Source organism: Podarcis pityusensis, assembly GCF_964106645.2.
Source record: "Podarcis pityusensis genome assembly, chromosome: 12".
Lineage (NCBI taxonomy): Eukaryota > Metazoa > Chordata > Lepidosauria > Squamata > Lacertidae > Podarcis > Podarcis pityusensis.
Window position 1 is genome coordinate 35,943,931 of NC_138037.1, and position 13,787 is coordinate 35,957,717.

General features: G+C 44.4%; 1 protein-coding gene across 6 annotated transcripts in view; it reads right to left on the reverse strand.

The window, feature by feature from the left end:
* OSBPL3 (oxysterol binding protein like 3) overlaps positions 1–12,872 on the reverse strand; it is a 104,728-nt gene extending 91,856 nt beyond the window's left edge. The window contains exons 1-2 of one of the 6 annotated variants that reach the window (XM_080974649.1): positions 12,659–12,872; positions 11,286–11,418 (exon numbers count right to left, since the gene is read on the reverse strand). The gene's annotated coding sequence lies outside the window, so the exon portion shown is untranslated. Of the gene's footprint in view, positions 1–11,285; positions 11,502–12,658 lie in introns of those variants that run through there. The other 5 variants (XM_080974654.1, XM_080974655.1, XM_080974657.1 and 2 more) reach the window with 5 other exon arrangements.
* Between the last annotated feature and the right edge of the window lie 915 nt (positions 12,873–13,787).

Consider the following 13,787-nt stretch of genomic DNA (forward strand, 5'->3'; position numbering starts at 1 on the left):
CCTGGTTTCAGTAAATAAGGCATGTTTGCGTAGCAATCAACATTGGGTAATGCAACACAACTATATTACCAGAAGCAAGATTACATCAAGTCGCAAGAGGGAGATGCAATTTACCTTCTCTTTAAATAAATAAATAAAACATCGTACTAGACATCCATACTTTCAAGAAGGTTTCGAGTTTCCAATTAAGTACCAGAACATTTCCAACAGGGAGGAGGGAGAGCAGGTGGGTGGATAGATACAGCCATTGACCATGCAGCAATGTCAACATTACCTGCATTATATGCAGGGCTGCCTCTGAAGATGGTTCGGAAACTCCAGCTAGTGCAGAATTCGGCGGCAGTCTGATCCTGGCCCGACTGCACTGTCTGCCGATTAGTTTCTAGGCCCAGTTCAAACTTAATAAATAATAATAATAGCAAGGAGTAAGAAAACACTATGTATATAGATGTACTTGTGTACATACATACACTCAAGAAAAAACTAGATGGATAAAATTATGTCTAAATTGCACATAGGTGCCCTTTAAGGTAAAGGGACCCCTGACCATTAGGTCCAGTTGTGGCTGACTCGGGTTGCGGCGCTCATCTCGCTTTATTGGCCGAGGGAGCCGGCGTACAGCTTCCGGGTCATGTGACCAGCATAACTAAGCCGCTTCTGGTGAACCAGAGCAGCGCACGGAAACGCCGTTTACCTTCCCACCGGAGCGGTACCTATTTATCTACTTGCACTTTGACGTGCTTTCGAACTGCTAGGTTGGCAGGAGCAGGCACCGAGCAACAGGAGCTCACCCTGTCGCGGGGATTCAAACCGCCGACCTTCTGATTGGCAAGTCCTAGGCTCTGCGGTTTAACCCACAGCGCCACCCGCGTCCCAATAGGTGCCCTTGCTTCCCTGCTAAAACCATATCATCAGGCCTTTTTTCAGCTGGAACTCCCTGGAATTCAATTCTGGCACCTCTTAGGTGGGCACCAATGCCATTCTAAGAGAATGGGGAAGGTTTTCCTGGTGAGTTCCAGCACCTCTTTTTTTTCTAGAAAAATAGCACTGCACATCATGATATACTGAGAAGCAGCTTACTTAAATCTCAGCTAATAAAAATAAGCACTTTTAGATGTGCAAAATCCAAACTAAATGTATACAGTAGCTGGGATTTTATCTTCCTAATTGATTCTCTCTCTCCAGAAGCATGATGCACATGAGAGAATGAAGGTATCACCAACACTGATAGTTTTGCCATCACCACCCTATTTAATGTGATTCTGGAGAAGATGTCTGCTGGAAAGCTAAGTTTTTGTTTTTAAACAAGCTCTAAACGGAAATGTTTAAAACAAGGTGCCTGGCAGGACTGTCACAATATTGAGCGAAGTCAGCCATGATGTTCAGCACAAACTAAAGCTGTGAAACACATTAACGCATCTTAAAATTAATCAGAGTGCACACACAATGACACTCCCACAAATTTTACAGCCTATAAAATACAGGCAGATACTACCAACCAATCACTTTTATATTCTCTCTCCCTCTCCCTCCATCCCTGCCACGAGATGTCTATTTATACAGCAGAGAGATGGTCTTTCATCAGACAAATGGGGGAACTCACCACCTCAATAAATAAAACTGAACTGCCAGACTAATTGTAAGTGGGAATGAGCAGTCCATCAATGTTGCCTCCCCTTTAAGATGTCAGCATTATTCTTCTTCAGCTGGCTATTCTGGCTCTGTGGAAAAACTAATGGGGGGGTGGTGGTCTGGGGCAGAATTAAATAGTTTGCTAGAATTTGTCTGATACCCTTTGTAAAAGAAGATGGCTGCAAGGCAAACTTACCTGAGAGCAAGCACCAATTAACACGGCAGGATTCCTTCCAAGTAGGATGCTCGCTTTCACATAGTTTATTTTTATTACCTCAAATATTTTATGGGGTTTTTTCATACAGTGGCCTAGGAGAATTCTTCCCTTTTCCTCTCTCCTTCTCATGCCAGAGATGCAACAGCAACACATACATCTGCAGACATAGGTATTCTGAAGTGCAGCTCCAAGGGCCTATTGCTGGTTCCCTCACTGCAAAAAGTGAAGTTACAGAGAACCAGGCAGAGGGCCTTCTTGGCAGTAGCACCCTCCTTATGGAACGCCCTCCCATCAGATGTCAAGGAAATAAACAACTATCTGACTTTTAGAAAACATCTGAAGGCAGCCCTGTATAGGGAAGTTTTTAAAGTTTTTATTGTGTTTTTAATACTGTTGGGAGCTGCCCAGAATGGCTGAGGCAACCCAGTCAGATGGGTGGCATATACATAATAAAATTATTATTATTATTAAGCTTTAAAATGGTAATTGGTTAAATTTATCAACTAGCGTTCCTATCAGCTTTTAAGCAAGCATGAGCAGGCTCTTATGGTCAAAATAATCTGACTAGGACAGGACAATACTTGTTGCAAGAAAATCCTCTGGAGTGAAAACAATAAACCTGTTTTACTGAATCATAGCTGCCTCCTGAAATGCAGAGATGCCGCAAGCTAGCTTCTTTCTTGCATTTATGCATTCCTACAGTACAGTAATCCCTCAGAAACTGGAATTCATCTTTCAAGCTTAAAAACATAAAAGTGGCCTTGCTGGAGCAGACACAAGGCCTATGAAGTCCAGCACCCTATATCTTACAGTGGTCAATCAGATGCTTCTGAGAAACCTACAAGCAGGATGTGAGGACAATAATAACTCTCTCCTACTTCTGCTTCCCAGCATACCTGTATTAATAGGCACGGCATGTCTGATCTCCGAGGGGGCATACAGCCATCCAGCAGCCAAACTGTGGTTAGGCAACACAATTGCTTACGCCAAATTATATCTCAAGAACTTCTATAAACAGCCACATGCATTTCTCCAAATTATGCCCTTTCTTCAGTTAAAGGGGCAGCTGCTGGAGCTCACAAGAAAATACAAAACCTTTAGATACTGTTCCCACCTGAAGACAGTTGCTAAAGTTATTGTGCAAAAAGCTCAACCCTTGATCTCTCAAAAGTATACCAAAGGCATGCAAAGATCTCTAGCTGATCTCTCTCACACACAGGCAATACATTCGCAAGACGAATGCCTCGCAAGACGAAAAACACGCAAGACGAAAGAGTTTTTCATTTTTTTAGTTGCTTCGCAAGACGAATTTCCCTATGGGCTTGCTTCGCAAGACGAAAAACGAAAACGTCTTGCAAGTTTGTTTCCTTTTTCTTAAAACCGTTAATACCCTATGGGAAACCGTGCTTCGCAAGACAAAAAATTTGCAAGGCGAAAAAACTCGCAGAACAAATTAATTTCGTCTTGCGAGGCACCACTGTAAAACCTTGCCAAGACTTCCTAATTCAAGGCAGATCAGGCTTCAGCCACAGTAAGTGACTAACAATGCAATGTGCCTGCAGGCTGACAAATTGCCTTCTTCAACTGTTTAGAAGACAAGCAACCCTTTCCTATGTCAGCTTCTAAATCCACTATGCTGCTACAGTTTTGAGAATTCGAAAAGTCACTCAATCCAGGGACAGTCCACATATATATTGGCCTATTCCTAGCTCTTTTTCTTAATGGTGACACGGACCATTCATACTGTAAGAATAGTCTTCACAACTTGTGAGCAGGGCAGTGGGGTGGGGTGAAGACCAGCTACAACAATTAGCTGTAATGTTGTTCACTGATCCTGCTCAGGCTGCACAGAAAAAGCATTTTGGTTCCTGAAATTCATTTTGATGGTGCAGATAAAATATCGTGGATAGAATTCTACAGGATGTGTTGCTAGTGTGTGAAAACGGTCCAGATCCAATGATCTCCAGGCATGCACCTCCAAATGGTGGAGATGTTAGGTGCAATCCTGGCACCTAGCTAATTTCGAACACTGCCAGAGACATATGGCTTTGGATCATTGGCTTACCAGAGAATGTTGGCTTTACAGTGGCAGGGCAAACTGCTGTCGTGCCTCAGAAATCTAAGCAGCTCCAAAAAACTGGGCTGTAATTGACAACCCATTTACTCCAGAGCAGTTCAATTAAAGTCACTGGGATTGCACCAAACTAAGCGGCTGCAGATTGTTGCCTTAAGCACGTGCAGTTTAGGGAATATATCTATGGTGATATATTCAACGGAGAGTTTTCATTCAGAAGTTTTAGCTGCATTTCGAAGTGTAGCCACAAATTAAGGAGATGACCGCAAATTAAGGAAATACACACTGGCTGTTACGTTGCCTACCTCAAATGACAGATTTTCACTGCAGTTTATCTAATCACCGCTATTCCCGTGTTTAAACATATCCCATAACCAAACACCTGGCTGGCAAGATAAAGACCAAGCAGATTTTAAAAGTAACAACTGCATTAACAAGAAGCAAGCTTACAGTTTAAATATAAACTATGTGCATTATGGAGGTGCCCTTCAGCTGCCAACCTCAGCCACGCAGGAGCTGATTTTCACAGCACCATCGCACAAGGACAAAGCAAATCACATGGGGACACATCATGGAAAAAGTGGGTCCCATGTACCCAAGGACCATAACTGAAGGGCACCTGAGAAAATGTACTTATCAGCAAGCAAGTCCTGGAATCGTAAGACTGAAACACCAGGCTAGTTCTAGTCAAGTTCTCTGAGCTATGACAAATATTTGTGACGTGGTAGACTGGCTATGATTCAGACTTGGAAAGAGACTTGATACGCATCACACATCTAAAGCACATGACTTCCCCCAAAGAATCCTGGGAACTGTGTTTGTTAAGGGTGCTGGAGATCTGCAAGAGTTAAACTACGATTCCCAGGATTATTGGAGGGAAGCCATTTTCTTTCAATGCATGATAGGTATCAAATCAAGGGCTGGAGAACCACCTATCAAGGATGCTGAAACAGTGGGTTTTCTGCATCAGAAGGCTGCTGAGGTCTGTTCCAGGTCTATGACTGGAAACACCTGCTCAGCCATGAAGCTCACAGGGCAAAGTCACTATCTCTCACCCTACCTTAATCCAATAGTCCTGTGAGCCGAGTTAATTTAAAAGGGAAGCTGAATGAAGCATCCAAAAGCCTTTGGGAGTCTCCCTCATACACACGTTTTAAGATCAGGGTGAAATTGGGGATTTAGAACAAAAGTGGGGAGACTCCAAAGGCTTTTGCAAGCCTCCGCCAACTCTCCGAGTTTGGGAATTTGGAAGGGAAGAGGCTTGCATGGGAAGTCTTTGAGAGTTTCACCTACTCCCTTCTAAATTCCCAATCTCATGCTGATCTTTAATCTCCACTCATCAACTGATGCCCAGAGATTCGATCCTGCTGCCTAGGCTGCATGATCCTGTTCCCTGCTGGGAAATGGGCAGAGCAGCAGATGCAGGATTAAACCCTGTCCTTTCATCCATCCATAGATATGTCAGCTGATAGATGGGTGAGTGTGGATTGGTAAAAACTGCCTGGCAGGCCAAACTGAACCCCCTGGCAAGCCAAGACTGGCTCGTGGGTCAGAGGTCCCTACCCCTGGCATAACTACTTGAATGCCTATGGTCCTTGGAGGAATTATAGGATTCAAATGTTTGACTGAAGCAAAATCACCATGACCCTCAGTAGAATCAGAATCTGTCTGTAGACTGAATACATAACCAAGTGTCACTCATGCTATCTTCCATTACAGCACCCTGAAAATGGACATTAAATATTGTGTATGTGTGTGTACATGCATATTCTCCTTAAAAATCCATTTATAGTATATGAATGTCATTCTTTTTGGACAACTGGGGTTGTTACAGTTGCTGTAAAAATCTAAATCATTTTCCATGACTCTCAGAAAGTATGCATTCAAATTTTAAAAATACACACATTACAACATTCTATTTTTACACGTATTCTTGAAGCTTCAACTGAGGCAACAAAGCGTTGTTTTTATAACCAAAAAGACACATACATACACACACACCAACAACTCTTAAGTACTTACAAATAGTCTCTAATTTCCAAGCTGTTTCACAAAAGTGTTAGCAGAATGTGCTAAGCATTTTTTTAAAGAGACAAACCTCACCCATATTTCCTGTACTTTGAGAGTAGCCGGAAACCAAGGATTTACCACAGCTGCAAAATCCCCCCTGCCCAATCTCCTCTTCCTTGCATCCATTCGTATTGAGAGTAACAGGAGGTTTTATTGAGCAGTTTCTCAACCTACACACATTGAAGCCTGCCAAGATACCACACAGCACCACAAAACAGAAGCTGGGGCTATGAAAGACTGTATCCAAAAAAAGGGTAATTTTTAACGGATGAAAAATGGCAGATTCATACAGCACTGGGACAAGTATGGCCTGAAATTACCGTATTTTTCCGTGTACAAGACTAGGTTTCCTCCCCCCCCTAAAAATAATGTCAAAAATTAGGGGGCATCATACTCTGAGCCATCTCCTCACATTTTCTTAAATCTGAGTCCCCCAAAATAGGGGGCGCCTTATACATGGGGGCGTCTTATTTCCAGGTCTAAGACAAGGGGTGTAGTTCTCCTTCAGTGTATCAGGTGCATCTTCACTTATCTAGGACACAATTTCACCGTTAAGCAGAGTAAGATATTCCCCTCAGGCAGTTGTTTGGGGTGTCAGAAAGGGCAGCGCACTGTTTGTTATTCAATTTATTATCGTCATCTTTTCTTGCCAAAGAAGCGGGGAAGGTGCTTGTGGGATTTTCAGCCTCAGGCACCAAAACAACTTCACTGGCCTTGGTGTGGCACAATTGCCAGCCCTACCTGAGGGAGCCTGAGGGCCATGATGAGGAAGAGAAGCACCTAGCACAGCCCAGTGAAGGAGATGGAGAACAAGTTGGAGAAAATGACCCAGCAGCCAACTTTTTTTAGAAAGTGTACAAGTGAAACCGGTAATGGAGGACAAGGTAAAAAAGACCTTGGCTATGCAAGGTTTTTCTACCTTGAGGTAGAAATGTGTCTGAGAACTTGAGTGGAGAGCCTTGGCCAAAATCAATAAAACAGAGCTCTTTGGCCAGTTACACTGCACTGCTGAGCTTATATAGAAAACAAAAAATAAGAGAGTAAACCTGGTAATGTGGAGAATACTATAATTGGGGCGCTACTGTATTGGTTTCAGCATTAAATAGTTCCAAGCGCAACTAGAAATAGATTCAAGATCGCCACAGGCTTTCTGCTTTGTTAAGTCATTGCTCATGCATTAAATACAGAACTTAGTTTACAAAATCTGCTAAAATGCAGTGTAGTGTCAACAGCAGGGCTTTTTTTCCAGCCGGATCTCAGTTCCTGCACCTCTCAGGTTGGGTGCCATTGCCATTATAAGAGAACAAGGTGAGTTCCAGCACCTCTTTTTCTAGAAAAATAGCACTGACTATCAGACTCTTCATTCTGAAAAGTTGTGGGCTAGCCATGAAAAGCACACAAGCATATGTGATATAATAAACAACAACAACAACATTTGTACCCCTGCTCATCTGACTGGGTTGCCCCAGCCACTCTGAACGGCTCCCAGCAGATACAAAAACATAATGAAACATTAAACATTAAAAACTTCCCTATACAGGGCTGCCTCCAGGTGTTATGCTACTACAACATCAAAATTCATCCAACTTGCAAGGAAAAGGCCTTGAATTAAGGAATTCAGAACCCAGTAATTTGTGATGCATAAACTGAGCTCATAGTCCTTCCACACATACACCCAATCCTGATTATTCCAAGCTTTTTTCATTTTAGTAGTATAATTTAGGGCAGGGGAAATGCTACTGCTGCTGCTGTTAAAGCCACCAGGGACCTAAAATCCTTGCCAGTCTACTACAGATCACCCAGAGCTCTGCCAGTAAATCCCAATCTATCTTCTATCCACCTTGGCTATATTCACCTTTCTCTCTGTTTTAAGATGTCACATTCCCACATGCATAGGGCTCTTCAGGGAGCCATTCAGTGAGGGATGCTAATTTCCCACAACTTCATATAGTTCATAATCCATAGCATGGGTAGGCAAACTAAGGCCCGGGGGCCGGATCCGGCCCAATCACCTTCTAAATCTGGCCTGCGGACGGTCAGGGAATCAGTGTGTTTTTACATGAGTAGAATGTGTCCTTTTATTTGAAATGCATCTCTGGCTTATTTGTGGGGCATAGGAATTCGTTCACCCCCCCCCCAAAAAAAATAATCTGGCCCCCCACAAGATCTGAGTGACAGTGGACCAGCCCCCTGCTGAAAAAGTTTGCTGACCCCTGATTCATAGCATGTGTGAGCCAACTACTTACAGGAAAACCACCAGCACCCATTCTTTGTGAGCTGCAGATTTGAGGCAGGCAATTGTTTCCAAGGGCGCCAACTGCCAGGTATCCTGGCACCACTTTCTCTTGCTGCGGGGAGCAAATATTTAAAAATGATAGTGAGAAACAGTCTGGAACCATTGTGGGAATGGCTAATTGTAGTACACGGTTGCTACTAGCACCACTGCGGTTGGTGTCAAATTTTCAACACTAATAAGAATATCAGAAATGTTATTTCTGCTTCTCTCTCTATGAATGAGAAAAGAAACTGCAATTGAAAATGCTCAAAGTGAGTGTGTGTGTGTGTGTGTGTACGAGAGAGAAAGAAATTCAGTGGGTGGAGTCCAGGGCTTTTCTCATACCACCTGTACTTCTGAGGTGGTCCAAAGGAGTGTCCTTTCTTACATTCTACAAATCTCACTGTGGGTCTGCACTGTACGTCCTTCTTGGGTGCCCACACTCAGACCATTTATCTATATCAGTATTGTCAGTTCATCTATATCAGTATTGTCAGTTCATCTATATCAGTATTGTCTACTCAGACTGGCAGTGCTTCTTCAGGGTTTCAGACAGGGGGCTCTGCTTGCAGATGCCTGGGATTGAGCCTGGGGCCTTCTGCATGCAAAGCAGATGTTCTACCACTGAGCCCTTCCTCAACTGAAGCCCAAGAGAAGACATCATGAGGCAAATCCTCCATTAGAGATTGTTGAGATCAGAAAGTGTGGGCAATCAGGGAAGCTGCAGAGCGCTAGAGAAAGATGAACACACACATCAGCCAGCTCAAAAGCTACACCCTAAACAAATTCATGAAGTGCCCATGAAATGAAACAGAAAAATGGAAGCCCCATTTGCAGAAGAAGAAAACTTTTGAGATACCAGAGGACCAGTTTGGGCCTAGCATTAAAATTGCTAGTTGCTTGTTGACAGTTTGGCACCAATGTGTTTGCATCACTGCATGCAGAGGTACAGCAGTGACCATATTGTCCTGGCCATGAGCTCAGGCTGCTTTCTCTGAACCCAATAAACAGGAAATCAGTAGCACTGTGTCTAGAAGAAACTAGATTTAATTACTCCCCTCTCTTAAGAAGTGATCAAGAAAGGAGAAAGGAGAAATTTTCCATTGGTGCAAACTGGGCGGGGGGGGGGGGGTTAAAGAGGCCACAAGCTATTTTTGCAAAAGTGCAGATATTCTCAGGATCTCTGAGCTTACATTCAACAGCCAGCTGGTTGTCTATTGCCATTTCCAAGGCACACAGCAAGAAGGCAAGATTTGTGGTAGTTCCCTGCTGAAGAGCCTCCCAGAAATTCAGCCTTCAAACCCCCAGATGTAGTAAGCAATACATGGTGAATGCATCAATTAATCCAGAATTATATGTTTCAGTGCACAAAGTATGTAAACTCTTACAATTAAACAAAACAAAACAAAAGAATTGTATTAAAAATCCTCAACATTGCAGTTCTTTTCAAGCTGCTACAGACATATTCTTGAAGGGATAAAAACAAATACAGGAACATCAAATACTGCTCTCTAACAGCACCACTGAGGATTGCAATAGATTTTATGAGAGATGACTAGACTGATGTTCAGAATCTGAATCGTTTCAGAGAATGCAAGCAAACTAGGACATCTGCTCATGCCTATTCAGGCTAATGAGTTTATTTCCAGTTAACGGCTAACAGGGGAACCATGCAGCTGCACTCCACATTTCAGAAGATCTGAGCTCATTTATGCTTGCTGCACAGCATCACAAAGAAAGATAAGAAAGCAATGATTAGGCTGCATCCAAATGGCAGTTTGAACCACAGTTGGATGTGGTTTACTGCTACTGCTTCTCATAAATACTACCAAAGGGCCTGGAGAGTTCATGTTACAATACCCAACTGGAAAGTGCCACCCTTATTGTGATCCTGATAGACCCAGCGTATTATTTGGGGCAGCAGGAATCAGTATGGGGAACTCCAGTGTATCTTGCAGATGGCAGGGGCATTGAACTTCCAGCTTGATACTTTGAATGTCTTAATATGGAGCGACTCTTATTTAAATCATCCAGACCAGAGCCTCTCATGCAATCACCACAGACTCTCAAATTCTGTACAGGAAACCAGCTGCCCAACACCAAGCCTGCTGTGGGAGAAAATAGGTATTTTCTCGACACAGAGTGATATTACTGTATTGGTCTGAGATGCTGAGAACCACAGGAACTATATCAGTACAAAAGAAAACTCCTAAGAACTACGGAAATAATACAAGCTCTTTTGAAGGGCCAACTACCATCTGTGGAAAAAGTACGCAAGCTTTAAATCAATCCACAGAACTCTGCCAAAATAAAAAGTAGCAGACAGATATTGAGCAAAGACCTCTCTCAGAGATTTCTCTAATTTAGCTCAGTACTGGAAGAAACAATGCAAGTATTTCTCATGCCACATATAACTTCACAGACAAATTATCAAGCTCTTAAAAAAAAAAGAAACTCTTTTGCAAACCTTTCCAGCAACCAAGTGAAAAAATTGTGCACAGAATATAAGATGCACCTGAGTTTTGCAAGGTAGCATACAGCTCCCCAAACCTAGTAAGATACCTCCATTGGGTGAAGATGGGGAAAGGAAAGGGTAGGGATGCCCTTGCTGGACTGACCCAAAGCGTCTCCTGAACCCAGTACTGTATTCTGTCTCCCAGCAGTTAGCAGCCAGAAGATAGTAGAAGCTCACAAAACAATAGTGTGAGTCCTTTTATTTGCATCACTAATCTTCCCAAACCAACTTGGCATACACCCTTCTCTTCCTCTCCTCCCCAGTGGCATATTTATGGCTAAAAGTGTCAATGCATGTAGTTATAAAACGAAGCTACATAACAGCTGAGCGTTCACACAAGCCAAATTGCAGAGGAAAACCAGAGAGGGGCAGAAAATAAGGAGCAGTAAATCGATATATGCAATTGGAAAGTTGCTTACTCTCCCGCCCCTCAAAGGAAACCCAGGGGGAAACTACATCAGAACAAGTAACAAGCTTTCTGGAAACTCAGCCCTCTTCCTACCTGGTAAGTGACAGCGATCGCAAGCATCAGTCGGGCTATAAAGTAAGCTCTTCCGAGCCGCGGTTGTGCCCCCACCGCAGGCAGGGCTTGGAGGGAGCGAGATCCAAGCGGCTTTTCCTCACCTCTGAGCAACCTGCCAAAGCACAGCCAGGAGTCAGAGAAGCCACTGACAGGCAGACAGCCACGACAACGAAGCGGGCGGGAGCGACAAACACAAAGATGCACCCTCTAAGCAGCTCTACCTGCCTGCTCCCTGCTACTCCCTTCGGCGGCGAGAAAAGGGCGGAGCCTCTCGGCCAGACCCAGCTTGGTTCCTCCCAGGGAGGTTCCGGAGAGGGCAAAGAAGCGTCTCGGTTGATTGACAGCGGCGCTGACCAAGGGGAATCTCCAGACGGATCAGCGCCAAGGCGGCGTTCGCTCGCGCTTTCGCGGGCAGCCGCCGGGTGTTTCCATGATGTCAGCGAGCAATGTTTCTCGGACAGGTACGAAGAGGAGATGCGGCGCGGGCGGGCGGGCCGGCACCAAGGAGAGCGAGTCGAGGCACCCGTCACCCTGGGGCAAGGCTTTCGCGTGCGATCGCAGTTCACCCGGATGAGCGGAGGCAAAGGTGCTTAACCCGAAAGGTGGGCTTAAACTGGCCAAGGCAAAGAGGCATGATTTAGAGTCGGGAGAACGGCTGCTTCCCTGTTACAGCACAGAGTCAGGATTTCAGTGCAACAAACTAATCCCGAACCAGCTTTACTGCACCTCTTCCTGAGCTTAGCGATTTACAGTTTCCATAATTACTTCGGATTTGCACCACAAAACGCATGCAATATTTCCCATTCTTTGCAGTGCGGCTCGGTCGGATGAACACACCATTCTAGAATAACCCCCGCTTCTGCAATCGCCCGTCCTGTGTGCCCCCCCCCCCCCAAAAAATGCCCATTTCGCCAGCGAGGAACGCACAGCACCATTAAAAACCATTCAAGCCGTCGTTCCGTGGCCGGGGACAGCGTCCGAAGAAAGCAAAGGCATTTTAAGTTAAGGAATATTTGCAACACACGAGCCCAGCTTTGAAAACTCGGCTGGAAAAGCTTGGAGGAAGCTGCTGCAAAGAAGCCCAAACCACTTCCACAACTTAGCTAAAAGAACTCGCAGCCTGTACACATAATTAAAGCAGAGCCATGACACCTTTAAGAAATAGCTATCATGAAACCATCCGAGTGAGAAATCAAACTCCACAAAGATTGCAGGACAGAATGCAAAATGCAGAAAGGCTCTCAAGATGAATACCTTGTTATTCATTTGCATATAGAAATTAAAAAGCTGGAAGCATCCCCAGGCATATTCAAACTGCCCCAGCCATAGATTTCAGAGTTGCGGACACTTGCCTCTCGAGAAGACTCCTTCCTTTCCCATTCTGTGAGTTCTCTCAATGCAGCGACAAAGGAAAGAGTCCGCCAGTCCCACCCAGATTCCGCCCAGGCGGCGGGTTTTACTGGCTGCTTTCAAGGAGGCGGGGTTTCGCCTTGCATTCTTCAAGTAATCTCATCCACGCCTTGGCACCATTCAGGGTTTGGGTTGACGAGGAGCCAACTGTGGCGCTTCTCGCCCCGGAAGAACAGACAGCTCATTAGGGCGCTGCCCCGTCAACACCCAGTTCTGGGCTGAGATGGGCTCCCACATTCCACTGCCGTATGCGAGGGACGCCGTTGGTTCCGATTAGAACACTTTCAGCGCCAACCGCGCAAAATAGAAACCCATTGCAATGTTAAAATTAGCAGGAGGTTTGGGGTTTGGGTTGTTTTTCGGAAAAGGAATCAAGCAGAGGGCGGCGAGGTATTTTTGCTACTGAAGATGCAAATATCCAAATGAAGGCTTTTCACAGCCTTTAACGTGGGCATTCTAAAAATATTACGTTTGCAGTTTGCGTGGGTGAAAGCAAAGAACGGATTGCATGCTACCTCGGGCTCCAGCCACGCTGCTTACCGTTCTGAAAGCTACTGTTCAAAGTTCCTTCTATCTGTTTTTGCCCTGGTACAGTTAAAATGACATGGACCGTGCTTCCGGGTTAAGGTGCAGAAAACCAGGATAACGGTTCAAGAAAATAAAAGTAAGAAAATGCAGCTGTAATTATCGCAGAATTGACCTGCGGAACTCCTTGTCTCCAGCATTGCTACTGGGCAATAATAGAATGGCCTCCAAAACAGAAATGACAATAAGCTCTGAAACCTAGTGAGGATTCTTAAAGAAGGTAATGGAGAATGAAACACATTTTCTCTCCCTGCATTCTTGGGAGGGATATTGACTACTTATCTGTGCTATTCTAAGTTTCTATAAGCACCAAAATCTGAATCAGTGGCCCTTAGAATGAAAAATATTTCTCGCCCATGCCCAATTGTAACTAAACCTAAGTACAGTGGTACCTCAGGTTAAGTACTTAATTCGTTCCGGAGGTCTGTTCTTAACCTGAAACTGTTCTTAACCTGAAGCACCACTTTAGCTAATGGGGCCTCCTGC